This window comes from Pinus tabuliformis, chromosome 2_2, assembly GCF_031772625.1.
Source record: "Pinus tabuliformis cultivar Carrire ecotype Pingquan chromosome 2_2, CPIR1, whole genome shotgun sequence".
In the NCBI taxonomy this organism is placed as follows: Eukaryota; Viridiplantae; Streptophyta; class Pinopsida; order Pinales; family Pinaceae; genus Pinus; species Pinus tabuliformis.
The window spans coordinates 643,424,172-643,438,122 of NC_142300.1; positions in this window are offsets into that span (position 1 = coordinate 643,424,172).

The following is a 13,951-nucleotide window of genomic DNA, read 5'->3' on the forward strand; positions in this document are numbered from 1 at the left end:
ATTATCATAACTCCTCTAAGTTACAGATAGTAGTTTCAGTGAAAGATCAACATATTATCTTTAACTTCTGCTTCAAACTTTCTTCATTCATCATTTATATCTAGCAACAAACGGCATTTTGAGGTGTTTTGGTCATACATGTATTAAGAGTTAAAGACCAAGTTTCCAGGTCCTTCATTTGAGACCACAACAAACAATAAGTGATAGTAAATAATATTTATTAATGTCTTAAGCACAATTTCCCCACAGCCAGGAAATTGGTTTCTTAAGGAACAATATTAATTGGTGTCGTTGCCAAGGAAAGAAGACAAGAACACTTTTCCCTGGATTTTTTAAGATTTTCCTCTGGTTGTTCAGTGAGGAGGAAATATTTAGCTGTTTCGAATAAAAGCAATAGAAGGCGACTCCAAAATAAAAAAGACCACAGCCTGCAAAGCAATATAATAAAAACACTTTCTCTTGGGTTCATTAAGTTTGAAAGCTGATCCTTGAGGGTGACAAGTTTCAGCAGTTCGTTGTACATTCACACCTGTGATTTTCACCTGCAACATTAATTGGCAACTCCACTATACTTTGAAGTTTTCTTTTCTGGGATTGAATGGCTCTCCCTGCATTCTTAGTCCATAAATTTGATCCATTTGATTTTACCGAGATCATTGGCTATCCTCATGATATGCTTGCATTTTCAGTCTGGAATGAGTATCTTCCAAAATTCAGTAGAAAGGAATATGAAGATCCAGCTCAACATATCCAAGAGTTTCATGAATGCATGGAGCAACAGGGCATCATTCATGAAGATGTGAAGATGAAGTTGTTTTTATTTTCTTTAGACCTAGAATCTAGGGCTTGGTTTAAGTCTCTGTCTCTTTCAAGCATTTCATCTTTGAAAGATTTCCATTCAGTGTTCCATTCTTCTTGTAAAACTTATTACCCACACAAGTTTCTTTTTGAAGGTTTTTGTGAATATTATGATGTCAAAGAAACTTTAAAATCTCAAGTTAATCTTGTTGATGAAACTAATGATTTTGTTGAGAATATATCAAGCATTTAGAGTTATGAGCAAGTCTCTGAAATCAAGGAACTATCATGTTCTCAAAATGATGCAGAGAGAGTTATTAAACAGTTTTCTTCAATAATCTCCCAAGCAGAGAATGGGTTGACTCTGTTCCAAGAAAATCAAGAGAGTATTCAGATGGAGGAAAGTTCAAACATGCATCAAGAATCTCTGCTCAGCAGTCGAGAAGAGGAAGGAATGATTAAGTTGCAAATAAATCCCCAGAGTTCCTATTTTGTTAAATTTGATGATCTCCCTATTTATAACGAAAATTATTTAAATGGGGAGAAGGATGAAGCTCTTCAAGTTCATCAGTTGGGAGTTGAACATACAAGAAGAAACCAGCAAGAGGGATATGTTGGCCAGCAATATATTGAGCCATCTATCGTAGCAAAATAGGCTCATATAAAAAGGAAGCTGATAAAGAGGTTGTATATCATTGCATTGAAGAACACAATGATGCCCATGGATCAGAGGCAAACAATAAATTTGAAGTTGATTGTATGTCATATAGTAATGTGAAAAAAATTATTTTTCTTCCTAAGGCCATAATTACAAATTATTTTCAATTAAAGCTTAAAGATGAAAAGTGGAGACATGGAAGTGACATAGATCATTTTCATAAAGATGTTGCTAATTGTTCTGTTGAACATATTATCCCAACAAAAGGTTCAATTGAGTAGGAACCTTCATACATAGAGAATTTCTTTTTTGGAGCTGATCAAGAACATATTTTTTCTCATACTTTTGAAGATCCTGTGGCAGATTACATGGAGGAATTTATTAGCAGTCTACACATATCATTTTGTGGATATACTCTTAATTTTCGTTGTGAGCTGCTTTTATGCATACTTTATTTTTTGTTCATGATGAATGGCATTTTCAAGGTTCACTGGAAGAATGGTTCTAGATTATGCACTTAAATGCTAATCTGGTATCATTGGAAGATTGACTTCACCTGATTGAGGTCAGTCATGTACATATGTAGGGACTTGTACATAAATAAGCTTAGGTGTTGAGCATTTGGTTTCCAGTTGTAGTTCTTCAGTTTAATCATTAGTTGATGAATAAGGGTGACTTTCCCATTTGGAAATTGGTTTGCAGAGGTGTCAAACTTCAAGATTGTCAGGTTTCAGTTGTCAGATTTCAGGGTTTTCATAGTTTTGGACTCCATGCCCAACTAAGGCTACTGATCTACGATTCTCAATATTTTTTTATCAGAGTGCAAGCATCTAATCACTGCAGATATTGGTTTGGGTTCACTGTATAGATTTTCACATACTTAAGCTTGGCGAAGAAATATATGGCTCCATGCCCAATGGATAAGGCACTGATCTGCAGCTCTTAGTGCTTCCGGGACAAAAGCACTATCCCCAAGTGGAGCCAGATGTTGTAGCTTGTATTGTGATTTAAGCCTTACTTATCAATTTTATCACAATGTGTGGCCTAAAATCATTAAAGGGGTTTAACCTCAATGAAGCCCTTTATATTTTCTACTCTGCAAAGTGTAAAAGTAATGAGGTATTTATTCACTATAATATATCAAAATCGCAAAAAGAACAAGTATAAAGGAATTGGCCCATGTGATAAAGTTAAATCGCAACATAAACGGAGCCATAACCGATATATATATATATATATATATATATATATATATATATATATATATATATATATATATATATCTATGTATATATATATATATATATATCTATGTATATATATATATATATATATATATATATATCTATGTATATATATATATATATATATCTATGTATATATATATATATATATATATCTATGTATATATATATATATATATATATATATATATATATATATATATATATATATATATATATATATATATATATATATATATATATATTTATATAAAGAAATATATCAGATTTACAAAGGAAACAAGTGTTAAAGAGTTAACACCGGACCCGAAATACTATAAGTTGTGTTTTATAAAGTTCGGCGGGTCCGCAGTTATATATATGTATATAGATCCGCCGATTGCGATTTATGATGGCGGACCCAAAACATATCTATGTTATATTTAAAAGCTCGGCGGGTTCGTAAAGGGCTGAATACATATGTTTGTTCATTCACCGATTTCCAATTGGGATTCATGATAGCCAGACCCAAAAGGTATATACATCATGGTTTTAAGTCCCATCAGGTCTGCCATATCAAAAAGTCCTTCATATACATTATGATTACGCATTTTTATATATTTCTATTATAAAAGGATTATAATAGAAATAAGCGACGATTGCGATATGGGTAAGCTGGACCCGAAGAACTATATATTGCCTTTATAATTTCATCGGGTTTGCAAAGCCATTATGCATATAAAGGTTGGTTCCACCGATTGCGATTGCAATGGCTAGACTCGAAAGCATATATATTACGTTTTATAATTGCAGCAGGTCTATCATTTCAGTGACATATTATATATATATATATATATATATATATATATATATATATATATATATATATATATATATATATATATGGAAAGCGCCGATTGCGATTGAGATGAAGGGTATGCCTCGATAGTTGTGCAGACCATATTAAAAGCGGAAAAAACATGTTTTATAGTATATTTTTGTTATAAAAGGCATATAATAGAAAAGCGCAGATATAAAGGATTTATGCATAAGTCCAATATTACCATGGTTATGCAGCTTAAGGGTGTGTAAAGTTAAGTTATGCAGTGATATATCAGGCCAATTGCGATTATGCGATGACATTCTGGATCCGATGGAGTTATCAAATTGGAATAATTCCTTTTTAGTTCTGGTGCTTTGCGTTTATTTCATTATATATAGGGAAAATAAGTGTTAAGGCTGAATTTGAAGAAAAGGCAATTGGTTGGGTTTTTTGGTGTTTTGGCCAATTAAAATGTATCTGATACATGCATAACACAGTGCATTATGATTAAAGCAGATTAAGACATATACAGAGGAACTCGACAACAGATTAATAGAACAAGTCAGCAATTACTGCCCTCTTATAAATTTAGTTGTTTTCTATTATTTCATGTTCTTTGAGGTGTCTTTCACCCTTTGTAAAATTCTGCAATAGTTTTACTTCATATAGTTAGAGAAGCAGTTAAATAATTTGGGCAGTTTCAGAGATCAACAACTGTTCCACAATGTATAAAAAGAGGAAAATTTACTAAGAAAGGGTTGGAATTTTGGAGAACCCGGAGACTAGGCCACTGTATTCCTGATATCATCATTGATTAATGAAAGAATCAGAAGTTTATATGAGTTGTTGCTTATAATTTTGTAAGCTTCTCTATCATTTGTCATGCTATGTTTTCTTCTTTTCAAGTATAGTAATGAAGCTGCAGGTCTTTATTTTCTTATGTAGATATAGTTGAAACTCCTTAAAAGAGCACTCCTATACTTGAAGTCCTCACTTCCTTTCTAAGTTATAGATAATAGTTTCTGTGAAAGATCAGCATATTGTCTATGATTCATTTCTCATTATCATAATTCCTCTAAGTTACAGATAGTAGTTCCTATGAAAGATCAACATATTATCTTTAGCTTCTCCTTCAAACTTTCTTCATTCATCATTTATATCTAGCAACAAATGGCATTCTGAGATGTTCTGGTCATACATGTATTAAGAGTTAAAGACCAAGTTTCCAGGTCCTTCATTTGAGAACACAACAAACAATAAGTGACAGTAAATAATATTTATTAATGTCTTAAGCATAATTTCCCCATCGCCAGGAAATTGGTTTCTTAAGGAACAACATCAATTAGTTCCATTGCCGGGGAAAGAAGACAAGAACACCTTTCCCTGGATTTTTTAGGATTTTCCTCTGGTTGTTCAGTGAGAAGGAAATATTTGGCTGTTTCAAATAAAAGCAATAAAAGGCGACTCCATAATAACAAAGACCGCAGCCTGTAAAGAAATAGAATAAAAACACTTTCTCTTGGGTTCATTAAGTTTGAAAGCTGATCCTTGAGGATGACAAGTTTCAGCGGTTGGTTGTACATTCACACCTGTGATTTTCATTTGCAACATTAATTGGCAACTCCACTGTACTTTGAAGTTTTCTTTTCTGGGCTTTAATGGCTCACCCTGCATTCTTAGTCCATAAATTTGATCCATTTGATTTTATTGAGATCACTGGCTATCCTCATGATATGCCTGCATTTTCTATGTGGAATGAGTATCTTCCAAAATTCAATAGAAAGGAATATGAAGATCTAGCTCAGCATCTCCAAGAGTTTCATGAATGCATGGAGCAGCAGGGCATCATTCATGAAGATGTGAAGATGAAGTTTTTTTTATTTTCTTTAGACCTAGAAGTTAGGGCTTGGTTCAGGTCTCTGTCTCTTTCAATCATTTCATCTTTGAAAGATTTCCAATCAGTGTTTAATTCTTCTTGTAAAATTTACTACCCACACAAGTTTCTTTTTGAAGGTTGTTGTGAATATTATGATGCTAAAGAAACTTTAAAAGCTCAATATAATCTTGTTGATGAAACTAATGATTTTGTTGAGAACATATCAAGCATTCATAGTTATGAGCAAGACTCTGAAAGCGAGGAACTATCATGTTCTCAAAATGATGCAAAGAGGGTTATAAAACAGTTTTCTTCAATAATCTCCCAAGTAGAGAATGGGTTGACTCTGTTCCAAGAAAATCAAGAGAGTATTCAAATGGAGGAAAGTTCAAACATGCATCAAGAATCTCTGCTCAGTAGTTGAGAAGAGGAAGGAACGATTATGTTGCAAATAAATCCCCAAAGTTCCTATTTTGTTAAATTTGAAGATCCTCCTATTTATAACAAAAATGGTTTAAATGGGGAGCAGGATGAAGCTCTTCAAGTTCATCAGTTGGGTGTTGAACATACAAGAAGAAACCAACAAGAGGGATATGTTGACCAGCAATATATTGAGCCATCTATCATAGCAAAAGAGGCTATCTCATGTAAAAAGGAAGCTGATAAAGAGGTTGTATATCATTGCATTGAAGAACACAATGATGCCCATGGATCAGAGGTAAACAATCAATTTGAAGTTGATCGTATGTTATATAGTAATGTGAAAAATTTTATTTTTCTTCCTAATGCCATAATTACAAATTATTTTCAATTAAAGATTAAAGATGAAAAGTGGAGACATGGAAGTGACATAGATCATTTTCATAAAGATGTTGTTGATTTTTCTGTTGAACATATTATCCCAACAAAAGGTTCAATTGAGCAAGAACCTTCATACATAGAGAATTTATTTTTTGGAGTTGATCAAGAACATATTTTTTCTCATACTTTTGAAGATCCCGTGGCAGATTACATGGAGGAATTTATCAGCAGTCTACACATATCATTTTGTGGATATACTCTAAATTTTCGTTGTGATATGCTTTTAGGCATAATTTATTTTTTGTTCAGGATGAATGCATTTTCAAGGTTCATTGGCAGAATGGTTCTAGATTATGCACTCAAATTCTAATCTGGTAACATTGAAAGATTGATTTATCCTGATTGAGGTAAGTCATGTACATATGTAGGGAATTGTACATAAATAAGCTCAGGCATTGAGCATTTGGTTTCTAGTTGCAGTTCTTCAGTTTAATCATTAGTTTATGAATACGGGTGACTTTCCCAGTTGGAAACTGGTTTGCAAAGGTGTCAGACTTCAAGATTATCAGGTTTCAATTGTCAGATTTCATGGTTTTCACAGTTTTGGACTCCATGCCCAACTAAGGCTACTAATCTACAATTCTCAATATTTTCTTATCAGAGCGCAAGCATCTAATCACTGTAGATATTGGTGTGGGTTCACTGTACAGATTTTCACACAGTTAAGACTTGGCGAAGCAATATATGACTCCATGCCCAATGGATAAGGCACTAATCTATGGTTCTTAGTGCTTCCGTGACAAAAGCACTATCCCCAGGTGGAGCCATATGTTGTAGCTTATATTGTGATTTAAGCCTTATTTATCAATTTTATCACAATGTGTGGCCTAAAATCATTAAAGGGGTTTAACCTCAATGAAGCCCTTTATATTTTCTACTCTGCAAAGTCTAAAAGTAATGAGGTATTTATTCATTATAATATATCAAAATTGCAAAAGGAACAAGTATAAAGGAATTGGCCCATGTGATAAAGTTAAATCACAACATAAATGGAGCCATAACCGATATATATATGTGTGTGTGTGTGTGTGTGTGTGTGTGTGTGCGTGCATATTGAAATAAAGAAATATATCGAATTTACAAAGGAAACAAGTGTTAAAGAGTTAACGCTGGACCCGAAATACTATAAGTTGTGTTTTATAAAGTTCTGTGGGTCCACAGTTATATAAATGTATATAGATACGCCAATTGCGATTTATGATGGCAGACCTGAAACATATCTATGTTATATTTAAAAGCCCGGCGGGTCTGTAAAGCACTGAATACATATGTTGGTTCATTCACCGATTGCTGATTGCGATTCACGATAGCCGAACCCAAAAGGTATATACATCGTGGTTTTAATTCCCGTCGGGTCCACCATATCAAAAAGTCCTTCATATACATTATGATTAAACATTTTTATAGATTCCTATTATAAAGGGATTATAATAGAAATAAACGTTGATTGCGATATGGGTAAGTCAGACCCAAAGAACTATATATTGCGCTTATAATTTGGTCGGGTCCGTAAAGCCTTTATGCATATAGAGGTTGGTTCTGCCAATTGTGATTGCGATGGCCAAACTTGAAAGAATATATATTATGTTTTGTAATTGAGGCGGGTTCATCATATCAGTCACATATTATATATATATATATGGAAAGCTCCAATTGCGATTGCGATGACGGGTATGCCTCGATAGTTGTGCAGACCGTACTAAAAGCGGAAAAAGTATGTTTTATGGTATATTTTCGTTATAAAAGGTATATAATAGAAAAGCACAGATATAAAGGATTTATGCATAAGTCCAATATTACCATGGTTATGCGGCTTAAGGGTGCGTATTATATCAGGCCGATTGCGATATGCAATGAGATTCCGGATCCGATGGAGTTATCAAATCAGATTAATTCCTTTTCAGTTCCGCTACTTTGCGTTAATTTCATTATATAAAGGGAAAATCAGTGTTAAGGATAATTTGAAGAAAAGGCAATTGGTTAGGTTTTTTGGTGTTTTGGCCAATTAAAATGTATCTGATACATGCATAACACAGTGCATTATGATTAAAGTGGATTAAGACATATACAAAGGAACTCGACATCAGATTAATAGAACAAGTCAGCAATTATTGTCCTCTTCTAAATTCAATTGTTTTCTGTTATTTCATGTTCATTGAGGTGTCTTTTACCCTCTGTAAAATTCTGCAATAGTTTTTACTTCATATAGTTAGAGAAGCAGTTAAATAATTTGGGCCTTTTCAGAGATCAACAACTATTCCACAATGTATAAAAAGAGGAAAATTTACTAAGAAAGGGTTGGAATTTTGGAGAACCCGGAGACTACGCCACTGTATTCTTGATATCATCATTGATTAATGAAAGAATCATAAATTTCTATGAGTTGTTGCATATAATTTTGTAAGCTTCTCTATCATGTGTCATGCTATGTTTTCTTCTTTTCAAGTATAGTAATGAAACTGCAGGCCTTTATTTGCTTATGTAGATAAAGTTGAAATTCCTTAAAAGAGTGCTCCTATACTTGAAGTCCTCACTTCCTTTCTAAGTTATAGATAATAGTTTCTATGAAAGACCAACATATTTTCTATGATTCAGTTCTCATTATCATAATTCCTCTAAGTTACGGATAGTAGCTTCTGTGAAAGATCAACATATTATCTTTAACTTCTCCTTCAAACTTTCTTCATTCATCATTTATATCTAGCAACAAATGGCATTCTGAGATGTTCTAGTCATACATGTATTAAGAGTTAAAGACCAAGTTTCCAACTCCTTCATATGAGAACAACACAAATAATAAGTGAAAGTAAATAATATTTTTTAATGTCTTAAGCACAATTTCCCCGCATCCAGGAAATTGGTTTCTTAAGGAACAACAAAAGGAACGAAACCAAAGACACCGGACATATTAGACTCAAAAACACTAAAGAGTGTTAGGATACAAGGATGCAGGGACATCAGGGTTCAAAGAGAAGCTGAAAAAGAGGAATGTGTTGGATAAGTTCCATGTTCAAGGGATAAATAGTACACTACTACCATAAAAAATAATACCAATATCGATAGCAATGAATGTTTTTTCTTCCATTTTTTTCCCAAATTGATTAAGTTTAATGAGTCCATAGAGGGTAAACTCAATGGTCTTTTCACATTTAGAGAGTCTGAAAAGATCATAAAGGTAACTCCGAGCGGGTACCTTTCTCATGGTTGATGACTTGGTGCGACAAAGGGTTAAGAGTATACCCAACACAATTCGTTTTCTGTATGTTAGTCCATTGAGTCTGCATAAAGTGAGAAACCTATGCTCAATAGACCCCTTCCTCATTTTGTTAGAAGTACGAGGGGACAGAGTAAACTCGATAATATTTGTAAAATTTGTTAACTGAGTCAAACGAAGAAGACTTGTACTATCTTTTCCATTTTAACAAGCAAGAAAATGAGAATAAAGGAGTTACTCAAATATTATTCATAGCAGCTTAACGAGCCTAAAGAAGGTAACTCGAGGTTTTTTCGTTTAAAGAGAAAGAAAAAGTCCCTAAAAAGAATATGCTCAAATCGTCTTCGTAGGAGTTTTACGAGCCCGAAGAAGGTAACTTAGGTATTTTTTCAATTTTACGAGTGAGAAAAATTCCCTAAACATAAGGCTCGGTCTTCTACGTGTAATTTTAATGAGCTTGAAGAAGGAAACTCGAGGTTTTTCAGATTAACAAGCAAGAAAAATACCAAAAACGAATGTTTGGTCTTCTCCATGGTAGTTTAATGATCCCGAAGAAGGAAACTCGAGGATTTTTTAGATTAATGAGTGATAAAAGTCCATAAAAAGAATGCTCGGTCTTCTTCATCTAAGTTTAAAAATCCTGAAGATGTAAACTTGAGGTTTTTTGGATTAACGAGCAAGAAAAATACCATAAAAATAATGCTCGAGCTTCCTTCTTTCCTTTAAACTTAGGAATGTCTGAAAAAATCTTGTGCGAGGGTTGAGGCAATAGAAAGTTATGGTTGATGGGATCATTTGTCAACTTTTATAGATCCTGGATGTTTAGTGTAGCACAGAAAAGCAATGGAGTATGTGCAACCGAATCAGATAAAGGAAGAATAGGATGACTAGAGGGGCCAGGAGGTCCTCCCATAAACATGTTTCTGGTAGGGTGCATAGATTGTGAAGGATATTAGTTTTCATGAGGTAGAGGTGGGGTGGTATAGAACGAAGGGTCATAAGGCATGCCCCAGCCTGAGGAAGGCTACCAGCTAATAGGTTTCCCCCAGGATAGAGGTTGTCCCCAACAGATATATATGGTTGACTTGGGAGTCCCCAAGGAGATGCAACCAATCTAGGGAATGGAACACCATTGGCCACATAAGACAGATTAGGTACTAGACCACCACCAATGGGGTAGCCAACAATAGGAAAATAATCCATCAAAGATGGACCCTAATGAGCCACATATTGTGTGGGTGCAGGAATACCCTCAACAGGTGGATAAGTACCTAAAACATTCCCCGCACTCTGCAATGGTGGGATAACTAAACCAAGAAATGGATTCCAATCAAACAGATTATTGAAGGTTGTCATACTAGGAACACTACGAGCTGACACGAAAGGAGTAGGGGTAGTGGAGGCAACAAAATTCTGAGCACTATCCCAAGTGGGTGTAGTTGAGGTTCCTGGATGAACCATAGGTTGTACATTAGGATAACCCACAACAGGTGTGGAACTTGAAAGAGGTGGGTTGAATGGCAGTGGAGGAAAGGTGTACAAAATATACCATGACTCACCAACAGTCATTGGGATGTTCAAAGGGGAAACCAGCGAAGACACTAAAGGTAAGGGTGTTGCCTAAATCAAGATAACACCAAGAGGATCTGTAAGTGGAGGATTAAAAGGAGGTACTAGACCTTCAGTAGAAGGGCCCTCAGAAAAAATATACTCTGGATCAGTATTGTGTGATTTAAGGTTTGAAACTGGAGACTAACTCTCTCAAGCAGTGAGGTAATTTGATTCACTCATAAATTCCTCCACAAAAAGTGGAGGAAGACCTTGCATTTATCAGGATGGAAAATGAGAACCTGGGGTAGCCATGATAAATATATTTTACAAAATTTTTAAGTAAGTGTTTTACATATAAGTTTCAATAACAAAACAACGCACACCTAAAAAATAAAAAAACTCTAAAGGCAATCAACAAGAAAATATGGAAAATAACTATGTCTAATAAGCACAACTAGCTAGTGATGGAGCCAAGTATCGAAGGGGATAAAAGAGATAGTCGGCCAAATGTAAAATTATGATTACTCCCAACAAACCAAAGACGTAGTAGGTTTCTCTATTTAGGTAATAGGGTAGCCCACCAGAGTCACCTTGTGTTTGTCCCTAAAAGTATGGCCACTAAGGACACCTCAAATCACAAAAATCACTAGGGGAGACATGGTCATAGACAATACGCTATGTGGGAAGGACACATGAGTCCTCAACTCAGCTCTGCTATCCCTGAAGGGATCCCCGGTACATAGAATACCCACTGAAATGTAATCGGAGGCGAGCTACCTTCTCTTACACTTCGATGTTGTCTTGTGTTTAACTCCCTTGTTAGAGGAGTTGTCCCTGATGACGTGAGTGCAACATGATTTTATCTCTTTAATGACACTAGTTTTGTAGTCTTGGGAAGTTTACTCACATAGCTTATCCCAAGACTCTAGCCTAAACTAATATGTGTGTATTCTGAAATAAAAGAGTTGTTGATCATTTTTATTACGAGATTGATTTTAAAGGTACTTTATCAATGTCTTCGGAAGCGGTGTTGACATATGGAGTTTTATGAGACTCTGACTCAAACCATGCAGAAAATATGATTTTCAATTTCAGTTCGATGAATAATATTTTCTACAAGGAGAGAGTAACTATATGCCTTTTCCAAAATTAACAAACAAGCTATAAGTTCTAATGCAACTAAAAAAATGCAAATAATGATATTCCAATTAGATGCACACTAACGTACATAATATCAAGAAGATTAAGTAGATAATGATTTTTTTCTTTTTTCTTTTAAGATACAAGAAAATGCAAGCTAAACTAAATTCCAAAAGAAATAATGAATTCAACCACGATAATCATATTCTAAGACATCATATACCTTAAGACACAAACCAACAAAAAACAAACAGTGGAAATCACTAGAAGAGTGACAAATACGAGGTTATAACTACTAATGTAGACTAACATACCAATATCGTGCATTATAAGCAGTGATAATGCATTGTAAGCAAGGGCTATATAGAATTATAATTCTCTGTTATCCACTACAGATAACGTTACACAGGTTTAACTCAAAACAAGAGAGTATGGTTCCAAGAAGAGTGTTCAGATCATTTTTTATTACTAAGCATGAAAAAAATGGATGGGAATTCAAGTAGAGGCAAGATCAAAGAGAGGGAATTTAGGAGAGGGAAAAATAAACCAGAGAGAAGAATTCTCCCCAGTGGAGTAGCCACTTCTACAATAGGATTTAATGTTCTATTATAGGAACATAAAATCCTCTCAAGTTCTCCCATAAACCTAGGAAAGACTGAATAAGGGAGAGGTTGTTCTAAGGATCAAACTTTTAGGAATGCAAGATGTAGAGTAGAGATTAACAAGAGGAGAAGGAGTTCTTGTGAGTCCTCACATGTAGGTCAATTGGAGATTTTCAGTCTAGCTAGGAAGCATTCCTAGATAGCTCTCAATCTTGGTCCTGCACATAACGAAGAGAACAAAGCAACCTTCACAGCATAATATCTTGATAATCAAAACTATAAAAAACATCTAAACATAACTAAATGCATTAGTATAAACAAAAATTCAAAACTTTCATTGGTTAGATACAAGAAGTAAACAATTAACAATAGTATATGCAAGAAAGAGCAACCAATCTATATTAATGAAGGAGCTCGAGGAAAGTTACGACCATCAGATGTAATTGCAGCAGTTGCCCCGCCTAGCTCCTAGCTCCAAAACTCTCCCTCTGAAGTCAAATATCGACATTGTAACAATGCAATAATTGCCATTCCTTTCTCAATGCCCAAGCCTCCAATATATAGGCAAGTGGAGGCTATGAAGATTCCAAAATTCCTCTTTAGTTAAAATTTGGAAAAAGCTTTTGGGTGAATAATATTTCCTCATATAAAATGGATTTTATATGTTTTTTAGACACTTTGATGCTTAGGAAAAATATTCCCCATGCTTTATGGATCTTTCCCACTTTTGAGTGTTTTTCATGTCTAGGAAACACCTAAAGATGAGGATAAAGAGATCACATTCCACCATATGAGTTTATGAAAGTGAACAAGAGTGTCAAAGCTTAGCTAACTTGAGCTTTTTTCCTCATGACTGAGTGAGAATTTTGGTAACACAAGTTATATGAAGGGAACAACTTTTTATAGACTAGGATAATGTGGTCCTCATGGTATATAACTTGTATTATGGTCTTATATAGGCTAGGAGAAAGGGGTGTTTCAACCAACAACATAGTATTATCCTCTGAGTTGATGAGGCGGTATTTTTAGCATAACAAAATTATACCTTTAGGAGTAAATATGGAGTGTCACTTGTTGTTTGAATTGTATTTATGAAAATTATAACTCTGATTTTATATATAACAAGTACTTGTAGTTTGGAAGCATTATTTGCTTTTCTAGGTTCATACCTCATTTCCAAATTGCATAGGGATTCCCCCAAGGTT